The 25,360-nt window shown below is 33.3% G+C and overlaps 1 protein-coding gene and 2 long non-coding RNA genes across 5 annotated transcripts in view; 2 read left to right on the top strand and 1 right to left on the bottom strand.

Moving 5' to 3' along the window:
* The window catches only part of LOC143239895 (uncharacterized), a 55,098-nt gene extending 51,025 nt beyond the window's left edge, over nucleotides 1-4,073 (top strand). Inside the window, exon 6 of the long non-coding RNA XR_013021430.1 lies at nucleotides 3,612-4,073. This is a non-coding gene — a long non-coding RNA (uncharacterized LOC143239895). The remainder of the gene's footprint in view (nucleotides 1-3,611) is intronic.
* LOC143239893 (protein TANC2-like) overlaps nucleotides 1-25,360 on the bottom strand; it is a 97,598-nt gene that overhangs the window by 53,879 nt on the left and 18,359 nt on the right. The window lies entirely within an intron of this gene.
* LOC143239897 (uncharacterized) lies at nucleotides 13,185-22,094 on the top strand. Its single transcript, XR_013021433.1, has 3 exons — nucleotides 13,185-13,337; nucleotides 15,270-15,378; nucleotides 21,387-22,094. It is a non-coding gene; the product is annotated as an uncharacterized LOC143239897 (long non-coding RNA).

The following is a 25,360-nucleotide window of genomic DNA, read 5'->3' as shown; positions in this document are numbered from 1 at the left end:
GTTTTACAAGCAACTAAATCATAGATTTTGTATATTACACAGTTCCAAAGCATTTCTTTATAAAAACTTTATAAGTTACACCTAAACTTTTATTTCACAATTCTGTGTGTATGTTTTCTTATAACTGGCGAACTGTTGGGCCGATTATCACCAAATCTTACGTGTACCCTTAGGGATCCCAGGGAGAGACAGAGGATGCCGAAGTTCTGAAATGATATCCTCATGTTATCCCACATGTCTATCCGTTAAACGAGTTATAATTTTGTGTGTGTAGATGCTGTTACTATTATTTTTAAATAAGACATTTAATATGGAATAATGATAATAAAAAACAACTTCATATTTTCCATTTCATTTCCATTTCATAAGCATACATTCACATATAAAACAAGCTATATTAATTACAGGATTAAGCAGTCAATCTCTTCTTCTCTTAAAATTGTACAAATACACACGTTTCAAAACATATCACGTAATGTACAAAAGACCCTAGCAACAGTTTGTGTTGAGAAAACGATCACATGTTAGTAACATAGGCACTTGTAAACCTGGCTTCTTTAGACAGAACTGAACTGTTCACACTGGAATCTGTATTCACACTTTAGAAGAGAAAATGGTTTATTTCTTACTTTGCAATGAAACTCTTAACCAATAGAAAATTCACGAACTATTAACAATATCAGTGTGATTCATGAAGCTATTAAAAGAAATGGTAAATTAGAATTACTTGAAACACGAAATTAGAAGAAAATCTTTTATTATAATGATTTTTCACTATCTGAGTGACTATATATTAAATAAATTGATAAGAATCTAATAATATTGGTATACAATGTTGTGTAAGTACAAGCTTAATCTGAATTTTTGAGAAATGATCAAATTTAGAAATATAAGCAGTTTACTCAAGGATAATCTGTATATTAAAGTTGTAGTGAAAACGCTCGAAAATGGACAGCTTTAAACGTGAACAGCTTGTGATGATTGTTATATAAAGTAAGTTTTCCTATATCATTAACTAAGCTAAATGTGTCTAACTTATAACTTCTACAGATCTTAAAAATTGTATCTAACTTGTCAGTTATGGTATATGTGATTTAACAATAAATTGAAAGCCATTCTTTTCTTTTTTTTTCTCTCTCTGTCACGTTTGATCTTTCATGAGTTTGTTATAATTAAGAACAAAGTTGCTCAATGAGCTATCCGTTCTGTGCCTACCGTGGTTGTCGAAACATATTGCTGTGCCACTGGGGGAGGGGAGAGAGGGTAACAACTAATATTTTTAATTTGTATGAGTGATGTATTTGTTTTAAAGCAAATCTACATTGGGTTGTCTAACGTTTCCACCACAGGAAATTGAAACCCAGATTTAACGTTGTAAGTCTTAGACGTCCTGCTGTTCCTTTAGTGAGAGAAAGTAAATCTGAGTTAATATTTGGATTGGTGTTGGGTATACGAAGTTTGTTTACATTTCATAGTGTTTTTTTTTTCAAGTTTTGGAAATTAGGCAGACTTGTTTTCTTGTAAAAAATTCAATGTTATAAAGAAAAATAGTTATTTTATGGAAACAATCTCCATATTAAAATAAAACAAAAAACTAGAACTCGGTATGTTAGGGGTGAACCTCTTTGCTCAACTATAGATCTGCGGACTCTAAAAAAAACTCGCTCATATTCTGTGGATATGGGAGGGTTATAAATGTGTCAGTTCTACTATTTAGTCACACAAAAGTAGCGCATGAGTTTAAAATTAGGAAATGGTAGCGCAGATAATCCTTAGGTAGCATGGCGTGAATATTCGAAAAACAACCAGAAAATAGAAACAGAGTGTGTGTAATATGATATTGCACACTCTGTTTCAATTAACTGCAGAATTTTGCAATGAACAGTCAGTTGCCACCAAGAAATTGGAGAATAGAAAAGTTAAAAAAGAGGTAGGAGACCAAAATGTACATTACAAGGTTCGGGCAGAATACTAGCCAGGATATCCAAACAAAACAAATGTATTATTGTTCCGGAACTTATGTAGTATTGGATTGAGATTTTTGGTTTCAATATGTGAAATAATACAACAAGAATGTAGCTGAAAGCAAAAGGTTTTGTGGGGAGAGTTGCAGCTAAGAAACTTCTTATGAGCTTCAGAAACATAAAAAAGAAGCTTCGTGAATGGGGTCGATGGAAGAGGACACTATCACTGATGAGTCTAAAATCTAGCTATTCAGCAATTTTCACAAAGGTTTGTACATAGGAGAATGAATGAGAAGTACAAAGCGCAATGTCTAGTCAGAACGGTGGAGACTCGATAATGGTTTATGGGTTGTCTCTATGTTACAAGTATCGGAGATATTGTAAAAAAAAACAAAAACAAAATAATGAATAAGGAGGGTCATCACTCCATCCTAGTACACTATGCCATCCATAGCAGGATAAAAGTATTTGCCAATAGGATATGACCCAAAACACGCTTCTCTCACAGTAAGTTTATGGAGAGGAAGGAGCGATCTAGAAACATTCAGCTGATGGAGTGGCCAACCAGAGTCCAATCGTGAACTCGATGGAAAACTCGATCACTATTTGGAAGGTTAGTGTGCAGAGTGGATGACCAGAATCGCTGACACGGCTGTGGAAAGTGGTCTTAAAAGTCTGTTTGTTTGCATTGTTGACTTCTGTGCAAAGATACTTGAGAGCTACCTTCACTAGCAGTCCTTAATTTAGCAGTAACAGATAAGAGAGAAAGCAGTTAGTCAACACCACTCACTGTCAACTTTTGGGTTACTCTTTAATAACGGATAATGGGATTTACCGTCAAATTATAACACTTCAAGGCTTAAAAGTTTCACAAAATATGAAATCGCAAATATGCGTGTATCTCTAAATGGATCAGACAGATATTTATGCCAAATTTTGTGAAGATCCATTAACAAGGGGTGCAGAAGTAGTAAGAAACTCAAAACACGTTCATTACAACCGCAAAGTGGAAAAACAAAAATTTCTATGATTTTCCCCCATACATCTAACGAACATTCATAACAAAAAGTAGTGAACATTATCTACTGGAGGTGAGGTAATGATAAAAAACGCAAAAACATTCATAAAAAATGCAAAATGTAAAGGTAAAAAAGGTGTGTAACCTCGCATGGACCTAATGAACCTCCAAACCAGTTTTGATAAAGATTCATCCACATTCTGCGAAGTAGTGACATGAACATACGACTATTTATATTTGTTTTTTAAGTGTCATTCATGCAGTGTTCATTGTGCTGTACATTTCACGATTGTTAAATTAAGTTTTTACAAAACAGATCATTTTGTTAAGGTTGACGGGCTTGAAATAAGATGAAAGCATCAGTTTCTTGAAAGCCTTAAGTTTTTGTTTTTTGGGGGGAATAATTCGAAACTGTCTCGAATAAGAAACGAACATGCTAATTACAGTACGAATTACAATATTTTGTATCGGTAATTGCATTCTTTTTTTTTTTACTATCTACATATTCTAGATTGTGTGTATCTTTGAAGTGAATAATTTTGGAGTTGTACGTACATGTAAGAAATTGATTTTCGATTTTTTTTAACGGATTGTTCTCACTTCTTCATTTATCTTGTTTTCTTTTATAGATTTTTCTAGACACTAAGTTTCCTTGATGCAATCCAGATGGCGTGACTTTAGTGCAAGAATGCATTTTTTTTAATGGTTAGATGTACATCAAACTTTCGATTGTTTGTTTTTTAACAATATATAGCATTCAGAACATATAATCATTTCTTTCTTTGAAATGTTACAGTATAAACGCCATGAAGAATAGATAAAACTGATGAATACAAGTTATAGTTTTGAACCTCATTTCTCCAAATCGCTAATATGTCGCACCTTAACAGCAGAAAAGAAAGAATCGTGTTTGTGTTCCTTCATATAGAAAAGCCACATCGGGCTATCTGCTGAGTTTACCGAGAAGAATCGAACCCCTGATTTTTGCGTTGTAGATCCGTAGACTTACCGTTGTACCAGTGGAGACGAAAAGAAAGGACAAAAATGGTTCTCTCTCTTATTTTATTAGGATTTTTATCGTGCATTTAGTCTGGTTGTAGTAATTTTTTATATTCTCATTAAATAAATCACGATAACTACCTAGGTGTTTATTTATTCAATAATTTTAATATTCTGATTAGTCGTTCTACTATATAACTCCTATTTTGCACCGAATTGCACTGAATTTGCTAGCAATAATACATATTCTGGTCAAGTACAGTTTCTCAGTATTGGGAATTTTTTCGTGTGTTGAATTATCATTTTATTTTACTGATTTGAGGTTGTTCACCTATCAAAAAATAAATTCACATTTTGGCTTAAAAATGAAAATATAAAACAAATATGTACAAGTATCAGAGACCGAATTAATTTTCACTGGCCATGAGCGAATCTATCTACACTTTATTGGTTTTTGAAAGTGAATAAATAGTTCACAGCACCTGACATGTCGTAATTCGTGACAAACATTCATGGCCCAGTTAAATATGTATGTAAAAACTGCTGGTATTGGTTGAAAAAAAATTTATGTAGAGGAGCGAACATCTAAGCACGTCCTCTACATTCCTACACTCAGTTACACAACCCCCTTCAAACATGTGGTCAGCTATCGGTCAGTTACCTCTTTCTTTCTTTGTGACCCTGACGATGATCGAAGAAGGTCGAAACGTTGTTCGCTTCTCTACATAAAAAAAAAAAAAACTCATACCAGCCGTTTTTACATATATATTTTTTTCCACACGTGGGTTTTCTCGTCATCACGGATCATAACCCAGTCACTGCACATCGGAACAATTGCGTAATGTTGCTTTATAATTCGAATAAGTCGTAAGTTTGGTTTGTTTTGAATTTCGCCCAGAGCTACACGAGGGCTATCTGCGCTAGCCGTCCCTAAGTTAATACTGTAAGACTAGAGGACAGGCAGCTAGTCACCATCACCCATGGCCAACTCTTGGACTACTCTTTTACTAATGACCGTCACATTATAACGCCCCCACGGCTGAAAGGGCAAGCATAATTGGTATGACGGGGATTCGAACCCGCGATCCTCAGAGTACTAATCAAGTGCCTTAACCACGTGGTCAAATTAAAAAAATAGTATTTTAGTTGTGACCCCATTATTAATAAGTTAACTAATAAACAACTTTAGAAATGAGTTAGAATAAATTTGAGAAGTTTAATAATATTATATTAAGTTAAAAAGAAGAACGTAACTAGCGAGTAACTATACTTTCAAATTATTTTTAAACAATTTGAATAAATTCGTGATTTCAAGTTGATTATACAATGTATCTGTGTAGTTGTTCGCAAACTTTCAAGACCTTGAAGTGAAAGATACTAAATTACTACTTGTTAAAAACCACCAAGCAATGTTGGTAATAAGTGCAGATTCTGGAAAAAGGCCAATTTTGTCTGTGAAATATTCAAAAATTTTAGAAGAAAAATTAATGACAAAAATGAGTCATCAAAATTGCTCATATAATAAAAAATATAGTTTTCAAAGGAAAGTTTGCTAGATATGATTAAGCAACACAGAGTGAAGTTATCACAGAAAAACACCAAAAACATTGGAAGTAAGTTACTTAAAGGTAAGTACTTAGAACCATTGCGATTAGAAGTCAACAGTAACCACATGACATTAATAGAAATGAGATATTTTGAGTTAAAATGTTTCATTTTGTGTGTTACTGTAGGTTCGATAGAATGAAGTTTGTACAGGGAAGCCCGTAAGTCCCTACCCATCCATATATCTTATGTATCTAGTGTATCTGTGTGCTGTCACCAGTATTCTTGCGCCCATGTACCCACGTACTTGTCACAATACGCTCTTCAGGTGTAAATGGTCTTACATCGGCCATATTTCTCTGAAGAAAAAAGAAACAAATTTATAATACATGCGTAATTGAATATAACATAATAACATATGGATGGGTAGGGACTTACGGGCCACTCTGTATTAACCTACATTCGCAGAATAATTAATACGAGAATCTAAAAAACTGTTAACTCGATTTACAAACTAAATCATATACTTCAAGCAGTTGTATGTGTGTGTGTATTGTAACAAAACTGTAGAAATTTCAAGTTTTAAGTACTGTTGACAGAAGCTTCTCGTTAAATTAATGTTTTAAGCTGGCTAGCCCTAATATTTTTTCCCTTTTTTTTGGTCTGACTATAAATATTGGTCACTTTGTAAACTTAAAGAGAACTTAAACTATAAAGCATCTCACAGCACTTCGTCTCCAGAAAAAAAAGTTAAGTATTTCATGAGTTTCATTAAGTTATGAAACTATTGATGTTTAGTTACTTATATATTGGTATTATTTCGCTATAATTGTACGTATACTTTGCACTACTTATTATTGATAATTACGAAACTTTGTTTCAAACATCTAATTATTGTTTGTGGCAGTTTTGTTTTCCTGTGTTGTAAGTGTCCAGCTATTTTTACTTAAATCAGTGATGACGAGAAAACCCACTTGTAGAGAAAAATATATATGTAAAAACGGCTGGTTTGTGAACCTGACGATGACCAAAGAAGGTCGAAACGTATTTCGCTCCTCTACATAAAAAAATTTTCTCATCGCAAACCAGCCGTTTTTACATATATATTTTTACTTAAAGCCTAATTTTCCCGCTATGGAAAGTGATTATTTTGAAAATTCGTTTCAATCCTGCATACAATTCAAAGAGTTCGTGGAAATCAGCTTACACGAAAACTTAAGAAAGTACCAACCCAACAACTATTACCAGCGTACTAAATCATAAGTGTAGGGTTTAAAGGGCTTCTCTATATATAGTAACGACGTTGTTCCGAACTTGAGTTTTTGTTAACGTGATTCCGGGAAGTTTAAAGCGCTGAAATGCCTCGGGTCAAAACCACTTGAGTCAACTGTGGAGATTACTAGCTGGTGTTGTACAGATGTCGGTTGTCAACTAAAGGGTCAACGAAGGGGAGGAAACGGGCTCTGCCATTTTGCACAGGGAGTGTCGTGAAACGATGAATCCACGTTTCAGTTTATAATTCTTACTAGTTCAGGGACCAGAATGAAACTAATTCCCACACTCCAGTTTACGTACCGTAGTTTATATATATGCGCTTACCATACTGTGATACTTCAAGTTCAAAAACATAACGAGAAACAGTAAAGCCAGAATCTACAAACAGATCACACTATAAATAATTGAAACACACGACCATTAACCGTATCAATAAAATTCAGGCAGTGATGGACCAGAGTATAATTTTGTATTAAGCCTTCAAACGGTGGTCATGATTTGTACAAAACGTGTTACAATTAAGTGATTATGTTGTAAATATTTATATTTATTTGCTGGTAGAAACAGCAGATCGCGCAAAATGTTCCAATCTTGCAGAATAGCTTACAAAAGATTTTAAGTAAAACAACAACAATAAAACATCTGACAGACTATATTAAAGATTCTAAACTGAAAACATGCACATTCGTAAAATAAATTGATAACTAGAATAAAAGTATTAAGAATAAAAACAACGGGAAGCATTTTCTGTGTTATTATATTAACATGTTTGTTTTATTGAATTAACTTTAAGTTTTAAAATCCTAACCATTGCATATAACCGTGAAATTAATTATTGATTGTGACCTATTTTGTCATAAGCAACTACGCTGTATCTCGTGGTACACAAACTGTGTACCACAACAAGACCGTCTGGGAAATTCTTCAATGTAAAAATATCCATGATCTTACATATTTATATTTCTGGGTGTTTTTTTTTTTTGTTGTTTAGTGTTATAATAACTGTAGAATTTTCAAATAAATTATAACTCATTCTATAGTTATGAGTTCAGAAACAGGAATGTTGTACAGAGTATTTGTTCAGCAACGAGAATGTCTTGTAGAGTATTTGGAAACTTGGAAAATTATTACAGTTTTATAACACATGTTCGAAAATTAAAAATCAAGTTAAGAATACCGTTTAATTATTGCATATTTCTCATGGTTACATAATTTTGTTTGTTATCAGCTTTCTGAATGTTCTGAGTCAAAACTATTATATGTGTCTGTTAATCTTCTCATGGGTCACATTAAATATCATATCTAAGAACATGATGAAAACAATAAAAACATGAGAATTTAAACAATATAATAAACATAAGAATCTCAAAGATCCCGTATGGTAAATAAAATAGTTTTTATGTTGAATTAGTAGCATGATATGTAAAGTAAAAACACTGACGTGTGGTTTCAATTCAAAGTATTTTATGTGAGTATATATTCATCGGAAATAACGGCTCAGTGTCACACAAACGACACGGGTGTTACAAATGTAACTGCTATACAGTGCCACACCTGCTATCAATAACATCTGGAATTCTTTGCTTTGTTTTCACATTCTATGCTGTGGAAGATTCAAGGTACGAACGGAAGTGGTGTGTTGGATTTAGAGATATCGCAGACGGTCAAAGTACACCTTTTTGTTAGACGTAAAGTATTGCTCTTTGAATGCATTGTTATCCTCTACGAGTGCACGTTAGATTAGCACGACTGCTGGCGCGTTTCCACCATTTGGAATTCATATTATAAAAGTTTTGAAGAATAAATTAATTACACATCGGTCTACAAACAAATGTCTATTATGAATCCTTACACACTAAATCTTTAACTAATACACATATATCTGTCAATTAATTAATGTATAATGGGATTTTATAAGTTTAATAGCTGTGTGTAAAAACTTTCTTTGGTACTCTAGTATAACAAAAAGATAAAATCCAATCTATATTTGGCATTTACCTCAAGCCTCTCCAAACCAGATGAGTCTCTAATGAGTATTTGTTTTTCTCTTTCATCATTATTGTTTTCAGGCTGATCGGAACTCTGGTTGCAAAACCAATTAATTGCTATTCTAAATTTTCAGATTTTGAAACCGTAATTAATTTGAAACAACCAAGAATAAATTTACAGGGTTGTTTTTATGGGTGTGTAAGATTATATTTTGAATGTTTCAAACTTAAGCACTATAGTTCACAATAAGGAGCAAACATTTCGACAAAATTTTATAACCATTATGAGGTACATTTCGAAGAGATAGAATATTTAAATAGGTAGTGTAGGTTTGCATTTTCTTCCAGAAAACATTGAATTTCTTTATTACACAATTTGAGAAGCTGTTTTCAATTGTTTGAAACTCTTAACATATCCGAATTAATTGCTGCAGTATTCGTCCTAAATTGTTGTAACCAAAATATAATGCATTTCATTCGACGTGAAGCAAAATAAATTATTGGAAAATAAACTGTTTTAGAACTGACAGTTGATTTAAAGGTCATCTTAAATTATCGGAACTAATAAATTATTTTATCAATACTTTAGGTCAGAAATATATTCCAGGTCAAGATCTTGGCTGATCATCAGACACCTTATAACTTCAAAGAATGTTTAAGCTCTAGAAAACACTATAATCAAACCATACAAGCACAGTAGTTATTCTCCACGTGCTTCAACACTTCCAACAACTCAAAAGGCTAAATGTGCAGCTATTTGACAACAAGTAAAGATTTAGACCATGAAAACACCTGTTACTGGCGCCATGCCAGTGTCACCTGCAGAAAACTACCGTAATAACAGTTAATAAATTAAGGCCGATAACAGCCACTAATTTGACATTTCGGCCTTCGTTTGCTTAACCACCATAGTCGGGTGTGTCCCGTATTTTGAGCAGACTATGAGATGACGGTTAGGATATGAAGGAGCGGCGATATTACGAGGTGCGAGGAAGCTGATTATTCATTCATCATATAACATACCATTTCTATGCTAATTATATATTTCTCTGAATGAGTGGGCGCACGCCTTTGGTGAAAGTAACATTTTTATTAAACAGGAATGAAACACAACGTACTATATAGGAACTTTGTTTTTGTAGCTATACACTCTACGTTGGTTAGGCGTATTCACTTTTGACGAGAAATAAATAGAAGTTAAAAATTGAGTAAAAAAACGAACAAACAACGACAGATGCAGCGGGCGTTCCAAAACTTAAGGATTCTTAGTGATGTTAACGTTTTGAAGTTTCGTAAAACCACAAAAGTATTCCCGTGTTCTTCAAGAAATAACTTCATGTGCTTCCCGATTATACCATAAAATAATAAAAATTATTTTATAACAAACTGCATTTCTTTGTACCTAGTCTCTTCTTTTTTTTTAATGGGAGTTGTACTGTAACAAGTAAAATTATACGACGACTAGTAAGTAAGCAGAACTAAGTAGGACTTGGTTTGGTTTGAATTTCGTGCAAGACTACACGATGGATATCTGATCTAGCTGCTCCGAATTTAGCAGTGATAGACTAGAGCAAAAACAGCTAATCATCGTCACCCATTGTCAGCTCTTGGGTTATTCTTTTACCAATAAATAGTGGGGATTGGTTGTTACGCTACAACGCCCTCACGGCTGGGAGGGCGAGCATGTTCGGTGATGGAGATTCGAACCCACAACCCACAGATTGCGAGTCGAGCACCCTAACCACTTGAACATTAAATAAGAACCTAATTAGTATAGAAAACATTGATGAAAGTCTTTAAAAAGTTTGCCAAAGATTTTATGTCATATCACGAAGACAAGCAGCTCAAATATTTAAGTGCACCTAAATAATCCTGACCGAATAAAATGAATACAACTAAGATTATATATATCACGAAGACAAGCATCTCAAATGTTTAAGTGCACCTAAATAATCCTGACAGAATAAAATCGATAAAACTAAGATTATATATATCATGAAGACAAGCAGCTCAAATGATTAAAGATTTGGGTCACTTGCAAAGTTTAAAATCATTCCGAAACAATCAAGACGACACAGAACTTACTTTCTTTAGTTATACTGTTCATATAAATATCTTGTTTAATACTATTTAACTTTGTGACAAAGATGTGTAACAGGTATTAAATCCTGACATGCCATTTATGAAGCCTATACTTGTCATTACTGAAATTTCACATGAACCATGTATGAATCCTTGATGTGCTATCAATGAACTCACCATGGACAATGTAAGAAACTTTTGCCTGCCATCATTACATGAACCATGTACGAAACTTTGATTCGCCACCACTAAATTACCAAATAAATCATGTACGCAACCATAACATGTGTTCACTAAATTATAATATGAACCATTCATACAAAACATTGACGTACCACCACTAAATCACCATACGTACCGTATATTAATGTTTGACATGCTACCATTATATTATCACACATACCTTTTACCAAGTTCTACACGTTAGCTGCGAATTTTCTAATAATAAGGTGTTACACTGTAAGTCTGTAAGTAAACATCGGTAAGTAACTACGAACCACCCATTTTGTAGCATCTCTATCTTTGTAAACATCACAGCAATAAAATGGGAGGGGATATGTGTCAAACATTTTTCTAAGACGAACTAACACATTTTTGTAATTTCAACCTCTAGTGAGACAGTACATTTAGCAATCCGTGTAATGAAGAATCGGAAAACGAATATTCCAAAGACAATTAGTGTAGTTTTTCTGCCAAGGGCTACAAGTGTAGCTAAACCAGAATGAATAATAGTGATACAATTGTGTTTGGAAAATGCGTTGGGATAATTACGCCCTCTATATATCAAGATATTAGGGAACTACAGACAATTTTTTTTGAACTTGTTTTAACTCATTAGTTTTTAGGTGGAAAGTGGCCTTTCACTGTCTTCTAAATTAGTACTCGAGCAAAGTGAGTCCCTTGTTCAAAGAAAGCGGGAATGTTTGGGTAAAAACCATAAAATTAGCTCTAACAATAAAAATGTCTCATTTTCTGTATTGTTCTAAAGAATCTGAAATACTGTGTATTTGTATTAGAAATTGATTTGTCCTTATTCTAGTCTTTGTGTAAGTCTATTATATTGAAAGTCTGAGGGAAACTGCAAATAAGAAAAAACACTTGTCTGGCAACGTAAGGAAAAAATTGCTATTGGTGTCAGATAATAAACAATAAATATTATTGTTTATTTACTTTACAGATTTAGGTTATGGCAAAACAAAAGGTTTCTACATTAGTAAAGAATTTTCTGAATTTTCAGGACAGCGATAATAAGAAGCTTCAAACTGCAATTGTTCTTTCCATTTTACTTGTATTTAAGTACAAATCAGAAGCGTTCTTCTAATATATATACTAAAAGCATCAAGCTAGTTCCATGATGACTTTTTTCTGATAAGGAAGAGAAGATCTTGGAATTTATATTTCAAACTTTTTATATAGAAAATAATGTAATTTTCAGGTGCATCAGTGTGGTTATTACCTCTATTCTAGTCCAGATTATTTACTTATTATCGTTGTTAATTAAGAATTTTAAAGCTTTCCTTTACAAATGTCTTGACTTTCCACAAACTGAAAAAATCACATGCTTGAACTTTGTTTTTTGCAATTCAACTTAAACTGCCCGGTATGGCCAGGTGGTTGAGACGCTGGACTCATAATCCGACGGTCGCGGGTTCGAATCCCCGTCGCACTAAACATGTTTGCCCTTTTAGCCTTGGGGTGTTATAACGCGACGGTCAATCCCACTATTTGTTGATAAAAGAGTTGGCGGTGAGTGGTGATAACTAGCTGCCTTCCCTCTAGTCTTACACTGTTAAATTAGGGACGGATAGCGCAGATAGCATCATGTAGCTTTGCGCAAAATTCAAAACAAACAAAACGAACCTCAACTACACAAAATATTACGATTTATGATTGGTCGAATATTAGCTAATAACTTCTATCATGACAATCATTTTAATATCTGAACATTTTGAATTAAGTATGTTTCTGAAACCGTAAATCCACCGGAGTTTTATTTTTGTTTATAATAACAACAAAAGGAAGTAATTCTTGGATTTGTACATCGCTAGTTAAAACAATAACAGAATTACTAGACTTTCAGGAATGTAGTTTGCTAAAAGCGGAAGAATTCCGTTCAAATACATCGACTGATATGTTTAGTTGCTTTAATTTCTTTTAATTGTTTTCTATAATGGTAAAATGGCATACGTGGTCATTATTACAACCACTGAAATCATGATTAAAAGATGAAAGCAAGTTAGGTAACATTGAAAATTGACAGTTTTAGACTCAGTCACACTTCTTCTACCTTATCACAACCAGATGATCCAAACCAGGCGGAGTTATAAAAAGAGAAGTTAGTATATCAGCTTATCAGAAGGACATGCTTGTATTCATGTGAAGACCATGAACTCCATACCTAAAGAAAGTACTAGATGTAAAAATAAAGAATGGAGTAAATTACGAATATGGGATGGATATTGGAAGGTGAGTAAAGAATCCGCTTAAGTAACGATAAAAATAGCGCAACAGAAGTAGTTAACTGAAAAGCCACTTTAGTTGAAGTACACACTTTTACACGTTCAAGGTTGTCAGTATCCTCATGTACTTCAGTTTAGTTTAAACTTGTATCAAGAACTTACACAGAAAATGACGTGTCTTGTTAAAAAGAAAAAAAGGGAGAACCTCGGCTGTTATTAATAGTGAGTAAAGTAAGCAAATAATTTCAAATTCAAAAGAGTGTGTGTTTTCTTATAGCAAAGCCACATTGAGCTATCTGCTGAGCCCACCGAGGGGAAGCGAACTCTTGATTTTAGTATTGCAAATCCGTAGACTTACCGCTGTACAAGCGGGGGGCAAATTCAAAAGAAAAGTCGTGAATATTATCATTTGAAAATGTACAATAAGGGTGTGATTGACACGAGAACCAAATATAAAGAAAGAAACAGAAGCAGCTATATATAACTCGTGTCGGGCGTAGCCCATTGGTTAGTACGCCCGGAATATGGATCCGAATATTAATAATTTGTGATCAATTGTCGCCAGAAAATGCTCCAAACTTTTGAGCTGCAGTTCAGCTAAGTGAATGACGGTGAAAAGACACTATTAAATTCCAAGTGTTTCCCAAGATTTAGCAGTGGATGGAGTCGACTGTGCTTTTCCTGTAATCCATCTTTTCAATACGTATTGATGGAAGTCATAAATAACTTCGTAATATTTTACCTGCGGGTTTTAAAGTAGGTGTTGTAAGCTCATCATTATGATTCTTGTTAAACGTATAATTAATGCTATCTCAGTCTTAATCAAAATGTCTATATTTGCTTTTTTTTCGCACACGTTACTCAGTGAAGTAAACTTTGATGCTTTACTTAATGAACAGATAACAACTTCAATCGAGTTTAACTGTAGTAAAACGTTGATAAAATATTATCGCACACGTTACTTAGTGAAGTAAACTTTGATGCTTTACTTAATGAACAGATAAAAACTTCAATCGAGTTTAACTGTAGTAAAACGTTGATAAAATATTATCGCACACGTTACTTAGTGAAGTAAACTTTGATGCTTTACTTAATGAACAGATAAAAACTTCAATCGAGTTTAACTGTAGTAAAACGTTGATAAAATATTATCGCACACGTTACTCAGTGAAGTAAACTTTGATGCTTTACTTAATGAACAGATAAAACTTCAATCGAGTTTAACTGTAGTAAAACGTTGATAAAATATTAAGTACACAAATAATTATATATACTAGTATAGGATGATATTAGGAGAAAAAAATATCATATTCAACGTAGTTTAACATTCCGCTAATGTTTCTTATAATCCGAGAAAAGGTGTATATCTGTTCTGATTAATATTAACACTTTGAAACTGACTACTTCACATCAAAACAGTGGTAGCACACCGCTTTATCTACCTCACACCAACTTGCTGAAAATGTCAGACAACAGTTTATACAAGTCAGCCCACATGACCTTAAATAACCACACCATAAAAAGGCAATAAAACACATTGGGCGATGTAGCAAACCACCTTCATACTGTCCAAGAAAAACAAAATTTTAGAAGCTCCAAACTAATTCTGTTATTCAATCAATCCACCCTTTCTTCACATCCGCTTATGATGGTGTATCCGACAGGTACGTTCGCGTTACAAGCTACCAAGTGACGTCACGAAAAGTAAAATGACGGAAGTATAAAGGCCAAACAACCAAGAATATAAAATAAACAACGAATACACTGTTTTCTGTTTTAAAAAACTTGGAGCACTTCTTCCACAATTTTAAGCTGACAAACGAATGATTATATACAACAGTTTTGTTTTATTTCAAATATTCTCTTAATGTAGTTTCGTTTATTTATAACCAATTGCATTGTATTGCAATACCGATAAAACCTTTTCTTTTTTTCTTAGATTATAAACTAGGACATAAACAGTAAGGAACCGCACATACGAAGAAACGTCGACTTGTTATTCAAGAAATCAACGAAGCTACAATAATATAAAATCAACTATAGTTTGGGTTAGTACATGTATATGAAGTGTCAGGCTGGCTACAGGGTAAGATGGTTTCGAAGATCTATATGATCTATAAATATAAATCCCAATAAAATATGATAAGTTATTATTTATCGTTATTAGAAACATATACAAAAAGTGGCAGGCAGTTTTTTGTCATCCTTTTGTTTTGGTCTTAGAAGGGTTCAACTTATACATAACAGAAGATCCAACAACAGGTAATGCAGGTTTAAAAGTATTTTCCAAAAGATGCGCTGAACAATAGGATGGATTTTCGTCATTAGCGTATCTAAAGTTTCAAGGAAAATTGAGAAACGTACAATAGTCGAACGGGCAGCAACTGTTTAACTAGTTCACCTTCTATGGCACCGAATTTAGCAGTTGCTGCCAATTTCGCCTTTGTTTGCTCATCATGAAGATCTGCCTTTTTCATCTATAATGGAATTTGAGAAAAGTTAGGATTACGTTTTTTATTATAACTTATCAAATGCACTAAAGGTGCACGAATACCACAACTAGAAATGTGATGTTAATAATATTTATATTATTGGCAATACACAACTAAATAATTGCTTGGAACATTCGTATGTTAACAGTTCGTGATTAAGAAACTTCGTATATGTGGACTCAGTAATATTTTATTGATGTATCTGTTTAAGTAACCATAAGAATATTTGGTATTATAAAGTTAAATAATCACTCTCTATAATTATATATAACCACAACAGGACACTTGAAGACTTATTCGAAGTTGTTAGAATTATCTTTCTCCAGGTCAGTTACATGTGGTATAAATGAGACCATCCGTGTATTACACTGGTATAATAACAGTGATATAGCAAAGCAATATGTTTTACGGTACTGAAGTTTCCATGAGCCGATGTTGTCTTCTGGGCTACATCGAAAGAACGCGAGAGTTTGCGTTGCTGAAAAGTCGCTGGTTGGTAGATGCTACGAGAAGTTTAAGCAATAGTACGTGTTCACAGAAAGAATATATATTTATGTAAGGCCGCAGTATGAAATAAACTAAGATATGAGACATTCGAAGGTCGAACTTACGTAATGGGCTCGAACGATTTATTACAAGTTAAACTGGATGTGATGTTTTGCGTCAAAGTTAGGCCAAACTCGCATTCATATTTGTAACCTCCTGCTATTTATGTGAGCTGGGTTTAATATAAGTACACAAAACTAACTAAAAATATTCAGTAAAGTAAATTAGATATTATGACTTTGATTTCCCCAAAATAGGTAAACGATTATCGACTTTATCAAGCCAATATTTAATATAAATATGACAATCAAAATTCTATACTGGGATTATAAACGGCATTTATTCTTTTATAGGTTCTTGTTTTTTGTTTTTTATTAATTTCGCACAAAGGTACTCGAGGGCTATCTGTGTTAGCCGTCCCTAATTTTGCAGTGTAAGACTAGAGGGAAGGCAGCTAGTCATCACCACCTACCGCCAACTCTTGGGCTACTCTTTTACCAACGAATAGTGGGATTGACCGTCACATTATAACGCTCCCACGGCTGAAAGGGCGAGCATGTTTGGCGCGACGGGGATGCGAACCCGCGACCCTCGGATTCCGAGTCGCACGCTTTAACGCGCTTGGCCACGCCGGGCCTCTTACAGGTTCTTATAAGTGTGAAGTTTAAATTGACACCATGAAAGATAATTAGATTTAATACTTGAGTATGAAAAAATAAAGGTGTGAGAGTTTTGGACTTGCAACTATTTAAACATTATGTATATAAAAAACAGACTAATTAGATAATAAGATAGTATTTGAAACTTACCAAGGAATAACGAAAATATAATTGCCACTGTAACATAATACGGCACGTGACACTTTCTATAGAGAACAATAGATATACGTTGTGATGTAATGTTCCAGCAAAAGTAACAAAAACTGTAAAGTTCAAACTGGGTTTTAAAACTTGGCCAGTCCTGATGAGTTGTAGACGTCAAACAGCCTAAGGAGTTCTGTAGTTTTGATCTGTACAAGTCAAAGAACTCAATGAGTTTTGTAGTTTTGGGTTGTACAAGTCAAACAGCCTAATGAGTTTTGTAGTTTTGCAAAATATCTTGTCGGCGGCAACGTATTGGACAATTAAAATATTATGAGATTAAACAGTTTTATCAGACTTGGTATATCAATCTAAAGGTTTTTCCTAGCTTATATTAAGAAGATTTTTTAGGGGGGAGAAAATTTGAGTAAATATTGAGTTAAGTAAATAGTACATCTAGAAATATATATTATCTTCGTGTGTGGGTGTATCATTAAATTTACGTTTTCTCGATTAAATAAAAAAAACTGTTCTATGACCTCTCTATCACGAATAAACATCGAAATTTCACAGAATGTAAATAGAAGTTTGAAAGCGTTTTCTGCAGAACCTAAGAATCTATCGACAAGTTCATGACATAACATAAACACAGAGAGAAGCCATGAATGCGAAGTAGTGAGCTCTTAGAATGTTATCTCATTAGTATAAATAAGCACTCAAGATGAATTGATTGATGGTTGGTTTATTTGCTGAATTGTTTTGTTGCCACAGGACAAGAAATATGTAGCAAATTTTTTTTCTTTTAAATTAATCCTTAGAAGTTTCACATAAAATCCCGACATATTTTACTGCGATAGATCCCACGGAACAATTTTCTGTTAACAGACTTCTTGTATAACAATGCAGAATGTCAGATAATGGTTTTTACTAGATGGCTGTTTTTGTTGAAATATTTCAACACTGAAAACAAAAGGTGCAGGGGCTTAAAAACTAGGATCATTATACTTACGCGTTTATTAGGGTTCACATTACTAACAGCTTCCATCATGGGACTTTTAAAATTGTGTTCAGAAATTTAGTCATGGTTATTTGCATTCTACAAATTTATTCGTGAAGAGAACGTTTACTTTCTCTTTGTACACATAAACACACAAAGACGTTAAAAATTATAATTATGATGAGAAAGGTATTTTGCACGAATTATATACGTATTACACACGTTTCATGTGACCAAGACCAAAAGTATCAAACTTTATCAAAATCTATATTCCAATATAATGAACAAATATCATTATAAATAAATAATAAAATGTGAATTAAGAATCATATGTGAAATACGCTATTTCAGTTACGCTAATTAGGCTGTCTGTATAGCGACAGAACATAGTGCAAAGTTAGTTTGCAATCATGAATAGAAACTGCATGTCAAAATAAATATATATACATATAATTAATTATTTGATCAATAAAAAACGTTTCACAAGTTGTTCATCTAGAAACAAACTGAGATAACTTTACTCAAAAGATATAGAGAACATTTAATTTATGTATCTACACTTTACATCTGAAAGTTCTATAATACCATGCGCAAACAAATACGAGGGCCACACGTGTCCCAGTGAGTAGGGTCTCGAGCTGCGGGTCAAAGGTATGGTCCAAGGTTCTAGCCGCGACATGCAGCTGAGCACGTCTTGTACTCTCAGTTGTAAGCAAGTTATAAAATCGACATTCAGTCTCAATGTCTGGTTAAAAGTAACCATGAAATGCTTTCTCTTTGGTCAGTAGTTCTAAATTAGGAACAGTTATGGTAAGGGCCTTTGGATCTTTGACCATGGTCACTTAGTCCTTGTGCAGCATACATTCCAAATATCACTCACAAACAGCAGCCTAATAATAATATAAAAGTCAACAGCTAATGAATAACAAATATGACAATGATATTGAGTACTGTGCGACTAATTATTCTAAAATCAGTTTATGATTTAATCATAATATACATATTTTTTTTAACCATGAAAATAATTTGTTATTCACATGCATGAATATTTTCGTCCAAAACAAAATACAAGTTCTGCGAGTGAGGGCATCTTTTCTTCCCTGCCAGAACAAGTGTAACTTATTCGATCAGGTCGAAAGTTCTATGCTTGGGTGGTCTACCGTGATTAAAACACGTCCACGTCCGCTTTAGTTCTAGTACCATATAATATTGCTCATAGGATAATAAGGCAGCCACTGCTGCACTTACTTGTAAATCGCAGATTGTATCTTATGTGTCGACCATTTAAAATCCATGTCAAACTCAGAAAGTTGCTATACACAGCTGTAATCAGGGAATGGTTTAAAAAAACCGTTTAACATTTTATTTTATTTAATACATGTTACCGTGGTCGTTTTGCGAGCACTTATTTAAAGAGCTAATTACTAATCAGTGATATATTTAATAATCATATTTGAAGGTGTGTTACTTATCACGAAAAAAATGCAGATGCTTAGACTACACATTAAGGATATTCCAATAACTACTATTAAGTATTGCGATGAAGATGAAGTTGACAGATTTAGCAGTGAAGAGACATGAGCACATAGAAAACTTAAATTAACCAAATACGCAACTTAGGATTTTTGTTATCCGAAAATGTCTTACAAAATGAAACAGATTTGAATATAGTAATGGCTGTAGATTATACCAAATGTTTGACGTCATATGTAAATGAAGACTCTTCGGACCTTTTGCATATTTATCTTAGGTTTTATTTATTATATATAAAAAGGTAAATACAAGTACAAGTTTAAGATTATGTGTACTCTTTCCATCAGAGAAAGAGCTTGAAAAACAATCATTCCCATATATCTGTTGCTGTTAGACGCGTGTCAGTCACGACTTATTAAAAACGATTTACTGTTAGCCGTTATAAATATTTTAATTGGTGTGCGGTCAAAAATAGTTATTTATGTAACTATTTCTTAAGAACTTAGAACAGAATCTCGCCGTGAATCTTAAAATACTTTTATTAACTCAAAAGCTCAAAACTTTTCGTAATTTATATCCCATAATTTCTAAACTATACAGACATCGTGACTTTAGTTTCGAAATTAAAATGTGCAATAAATATCTCGAAGTAACCTGTAGTCAGTTTCCAATATTACTTCAAAATTCAATGAATTTTAAACAAACCTTAATAAAAAACGAAGAATGACTTTTAACGGCGCAGTTTCGCGATATCATTTGAATTTAAATTTAGTTTTGAAACAGAAAAACTATAAAATACACCAAACTTATTCCAGCTTACAAACGCTTCCAAGTATCCAATCTTAAATAGCTTTGATAAAAGTCTATATTTTGCTGAGGTTCAGTAAGATGTACCACACCACAGTTCTGAAGTGTAGCTGTTGTTTAGTTTGTTTGTTTTGAATTTTCGCACAAAGATACTCGAGGCCTATCTGTGCTAGCCGTCCCTAATTTTGCAGTGTAAGACTAGAGGGAAGGCAGCTAGTCATCACCACCCACCGCCAACTCTTGGGCTACTCTTTTACCAACGAAAAGTGGGATTGACCGTCACATTATAACGCCCCCACGGCTGGGAGGGCGAGCATGTTTAACGCGACTCGGATGCGAACCCGCGATCCTCAGATTACGAGCGCATGCCTTAACGCGCTCGGCCATGCCGGGCCTGTTGTTTAGTATTGTAACTCTATCCTCCGCGAGAAATAGTACCTCGAATCTTAGCATTGTAAATCTGTAAACTTTAAAACAGTTAGGGGTCTGAAGTAAGGAACATTATGCACTAAAAACTCACACTTACGCTTCTTTTAAGATTAATAACCCATCTCAGAAGCAAATATAAAGAGTAATTTATAAGTTGAAACACTCTTAAGTTCTGAACTTTAAACTGAAAAAAAATTAGCAAAAGTAAAAATTCGAATAGCTTAAATGTAGATGAAGGAAATAATAAACACACTGATAATTGTTAAAAGTAGGGTTAAGTTACTTCTAAAGTTTTATCACAAACGTTTCTATGAGTATTTTGCAACAATTACTTTTATAACGATGTTGATTCGAATATCTAGTAATGTAAGAATAAAAGTCACATAAATCAGCTATTACAGACTGTAGGGCATTACTGACTGTAAGTGTGGAACTTTTGGAGACGGGAGATGTATTCAGGAACTACTTGACTTAGGTTTAGTTTTTAAGTTGACGATTTATTCTTTGTGTAGAGCCTCAAGGAAGTACTTCACCAGCAAACCATCAACCATCTAACTGAAACCACTCCAGGCAGTTCTGAAGATCGGGCCATCTATAACAAACCTGTTTCCCACAACTCGAGTGAAGAGCAGGAACTGTCGTATGTTATTCAAAATCATTTACTCACACGGAGTTCAGAAGCAGAACTTTCACCTGTGCACTAACAAATTATTGTGCATATTTTAACGTGTTAACAAAGTCAGATAAATTACTGAAAAAAAAAACAATTAAAGGACAAAAAAGAACGATCAGTGTATCTCAATCAACTGTCTGTTCAGTTTCTTAGTTACAAGAGAGAGAAGATCGCTTATAAATTCAATGACGTACAAGTCTCTCAGTAAGCTACCATTTGTATGCAGTGCGCTAACACTAAAGTAATCTGATGTGTCTAGTGTACTTTTAAAAGGTTCATAAACGTCCTCTAGGTGTGTGAGACGTAAAACAGTTTTTTTATACTTTAAATGCAGCTCACAGTGTTAGGGGTGGAAATGGAAATGACACGCATGGAAATATATATATTCTTTTTTTTACAAATGGGTAGAATATTAGTGAAATTACCGTCAATATAAATGATATGTCTAAAATTGTATTCTTGTTTCACATAGAACGCATGACAAACAATAACAGTTTATTTCAAAGTGATAAATAGATTTCTTTAAATATATATCACAACTTCTAGTGTTACTTAACATGATTGACTGACTGTTCGCTCTCTGGTAAGTAGTCAATTTTCAGCAACAAGAATTGGGTTTAAACATAAAACACTATTGACAAGTACACATATGCAATTATTGTCTACACGATTTTCTCATCATTAGTTAAGTCAGAGCACATTGTTTAAGGTTGGTATTTTAAACATTTAACTTGCCCGTACATAATCCAAAGATTTATATATATTAATAATCCACAATAAGAGCCGAAATATTTAAATAATCTAAAAAGCCAAAGTTTAGCAAGTTTATCAGATGAATGCTCAAGTACAGTATATACAAGTTTAGTAGATGCAGGCTCAAGTACTTTAGATACAAGTTTAGCAGATGGAGGCTCAAATACTTTAGATACAATTTTAGATACAAGTTTAGCAGATATAGGCTTAAGCATTATACAAACAAATTTAACAGCTGAAGGCTCAAATAGTATACATATAAGTTTAGCAACCGAAATTTTTAAGTATTCTACGTACACGTTTAGCAGTTGAAATCTCTAAGTACTTTATAAAAGCATTTAACAGCTAAACTCTGTGATATTCAAGCTTGTTTTGTTTTTGTTTTTTTAATTTTGCGCATAGCTACACAAGGGCTATCTGCGCTAGCCGTCCCTAATTTACCAGTGTAAGACTAGAGGGAAGGCAGCTAATCGTCAACTCTTGGGCTAGTCTTCTATCAACGAATAGTGGGATTGACCGTCACATTATAACGCCCCCACGGCGAGCATGTTTGTTACTATAGGGATTCGAACCCACGACCCTCAGATTACGAGTCGAACGCCTTAACCCTCCTGGCCATGCCGGGCCATAGACGTTTAGCATACCAGCTTAGCAATAATAATTTTAATATTTTCAAAAATGAGAAAGTAAGTTAATTTGAATGCTTAATTTTAATATAAATCTTTTATATCAATAAATGCAATCGAATAACTTGTTTATGGGATATTAAAACATTGATCAACTGTGTTATTTGGATAATATATAATGATGTGTGTATATTTATACATGTGAATATTTTATTTCTTTAGAATTTTGGAATCTATGAACTTATCATAGATTTAATGATTAGAAAAAATAAACATGCCTGAATTGTTAAAATAAAAAGGAGGTAAGCATGAACATGTTTTTACACTCTCGTCTTCAGTCTGTATCCAGATATAACCATGGGAATCACAGAGCAGTGAGAGTAAATAACCACTGGAATGATTTGTAAACAATCTAACATTCGGTGTTATTAGCAGAGAGTGGATAATCCTTTCAGAATATGCTAACAACATAAGCGAACAACTGGAATGCATCTTAACGTAAAGAAAAGTTGTGGTGTCAACAAAGAACAGAGGGACACCGGAAGTAACCATCTGCGTTGATGGAATAAAGCGTTATCAATAATTATCTTTCATTACTTAGAATGGGTTATTAAATTACAGGGGAAGATAAGTTCAATATTGAGATTATAAGTCGTTTAAGGATAACTAGATCAACATTCAATAAAACTAAATAAATAGACAAATAAAAAAACTATATAAATTTTATTTTAAAAATTAATAAAACTAAACAAATAGACAAATAAAAACTAAATAAATTTTATTTAAAAATTAATAAAATGTTTAATCTAGATATTAAATATTTTAATAATCAACAGTAGAAACTGAAATATTTAAGTAATTTAAAAAACAAAATTTAACAAGTTTATCAGCTGAAGTCTTATATACTCAACATACAATGTTTAGCAGATAAAGGCTTAAATAACCTAGATTCAAGTTTAGCAGATGTAGGCTACTATTATACAAACAAATTTAGCAGCTGAAGGCTCAGATGATATACATAGAAGTTTAGCAACCGAAGTCTAAGTCTTATGCATCACAAACATGATTTACCAGTAAATGCATGAGAAATAGAAATTTGATGTTTTTAAGGCATGGATAAGGAGAAGATTTTTGATAAAATAAACAATGAAGTATGAAGAAGAGCCAGCCAGAAGAGGAACTTGATAATAGCAACTGAACGAAGAAAAAAAATCAACATGCCTTAGACATGTAATGAGTTACAAAACTTAGTGCTGGTAGATTAGATTCAAGGGAAAAGAACGTGTGGCAGACATACTTAAATGGATGGACGATGTCGTTACAATGATAAAAAAAGACACCTATCATCATGAGAAACACGACTTTCTGAGATAAGCGAACAAAATTGATATTCAAACTCCAAATCGGGAAAGAAACTTCTTATGATGAATAAATGGTTGGGTAATGGTTTAAAGAAACTCACAATACCCGTAGCTTCACACAAGATTCTTATTAAATTAAATAAATGAATGTTTTTTTTTTTTTATTTTACTGAAGTTCTACAGTAATATTGACGAAGTGCTTAACGGGGAAGTGCCCTTCATTTTAGGGGATGAGGATTAGACAGCACCGAGTGGTTAGTGTACGAAACTATGGGGAATTATGGCCGAGACAGTAATACTAGTAATCAGTTACGAGTAGCTGTCCTCTCTATTGAGCAGTTTAAAATTAAGAATAGCTATTCCTGAAATTTATTGTATGTTATCTGATGGTTTAGTCCGTATATTGCATAAAATGATGCTCAGGTTAAAAGTAATAAACATGTTAAACTATTTAACACATCTGAACACAACGAATCACCGTTATTTCCTTAAAGTCAAAATTTAAATCTTAATTTTTTGTGCGTGGTAAAGACTACAGAACAATGGGTTCAAATATGATAATTTTAATTACATGTTTCAGATACTTCTAAATTATAAAAAAAATTGCTTATAAGCGTAACATATACTTAATTTCACGTATTATGCACTGTTGGCGAAGACAGTTCATCAAAGAAATGAGGAAGTGACTGGTAGTTTATTGTAAGATAGTACCTTATACATTCAGAGATATCAACAACAAAACAAAAATCAGCTGGCTTTATACAGCCATAAGAGATTACAACTTGTTGCTATCGCCAGCATAGATTCAGAAAACTTTAAAATATACAAATAGCGGTATTTATTTCATTAATGAAATAACACAATATAAAGTGTCTTCGAACGATGGTCTGTTAATCAACAAAAACAGAATTAAGTTCGTGGGAGACGAAAATATTTTCTTCCAGAGATTATGGTGCATTTAGCTATTTCCTCTCTGTTTGTTTGTTTGTTTTTGAATTTCGCATAAAGCTACTCAAGGTCTATCTGTGCTAGCCGTCCCTAATTTAGCAGTGTAAGACTAGAGGGAAGGGAAC

This window comes from Tachypleus tridentatus, chromosome 13, assembly GCF_004210375.1.
Source record: "Tachypleus tridentatus isolate NWPU-2018 chromosome 13, ASM421037v1, whole genome shotgun sequence".
In the NCBI taxonomy this organism is placed as follows: domain Eukaryota; kingdom Metazoa; phylum Arthropoda; class Merostomata; order Xiphosura; family Limulidae; genus Tachypleus; species Tachypleus tridentatus.
This window is presented reverse-complemented; position numbering and strand designations above follow the sequence as displayed.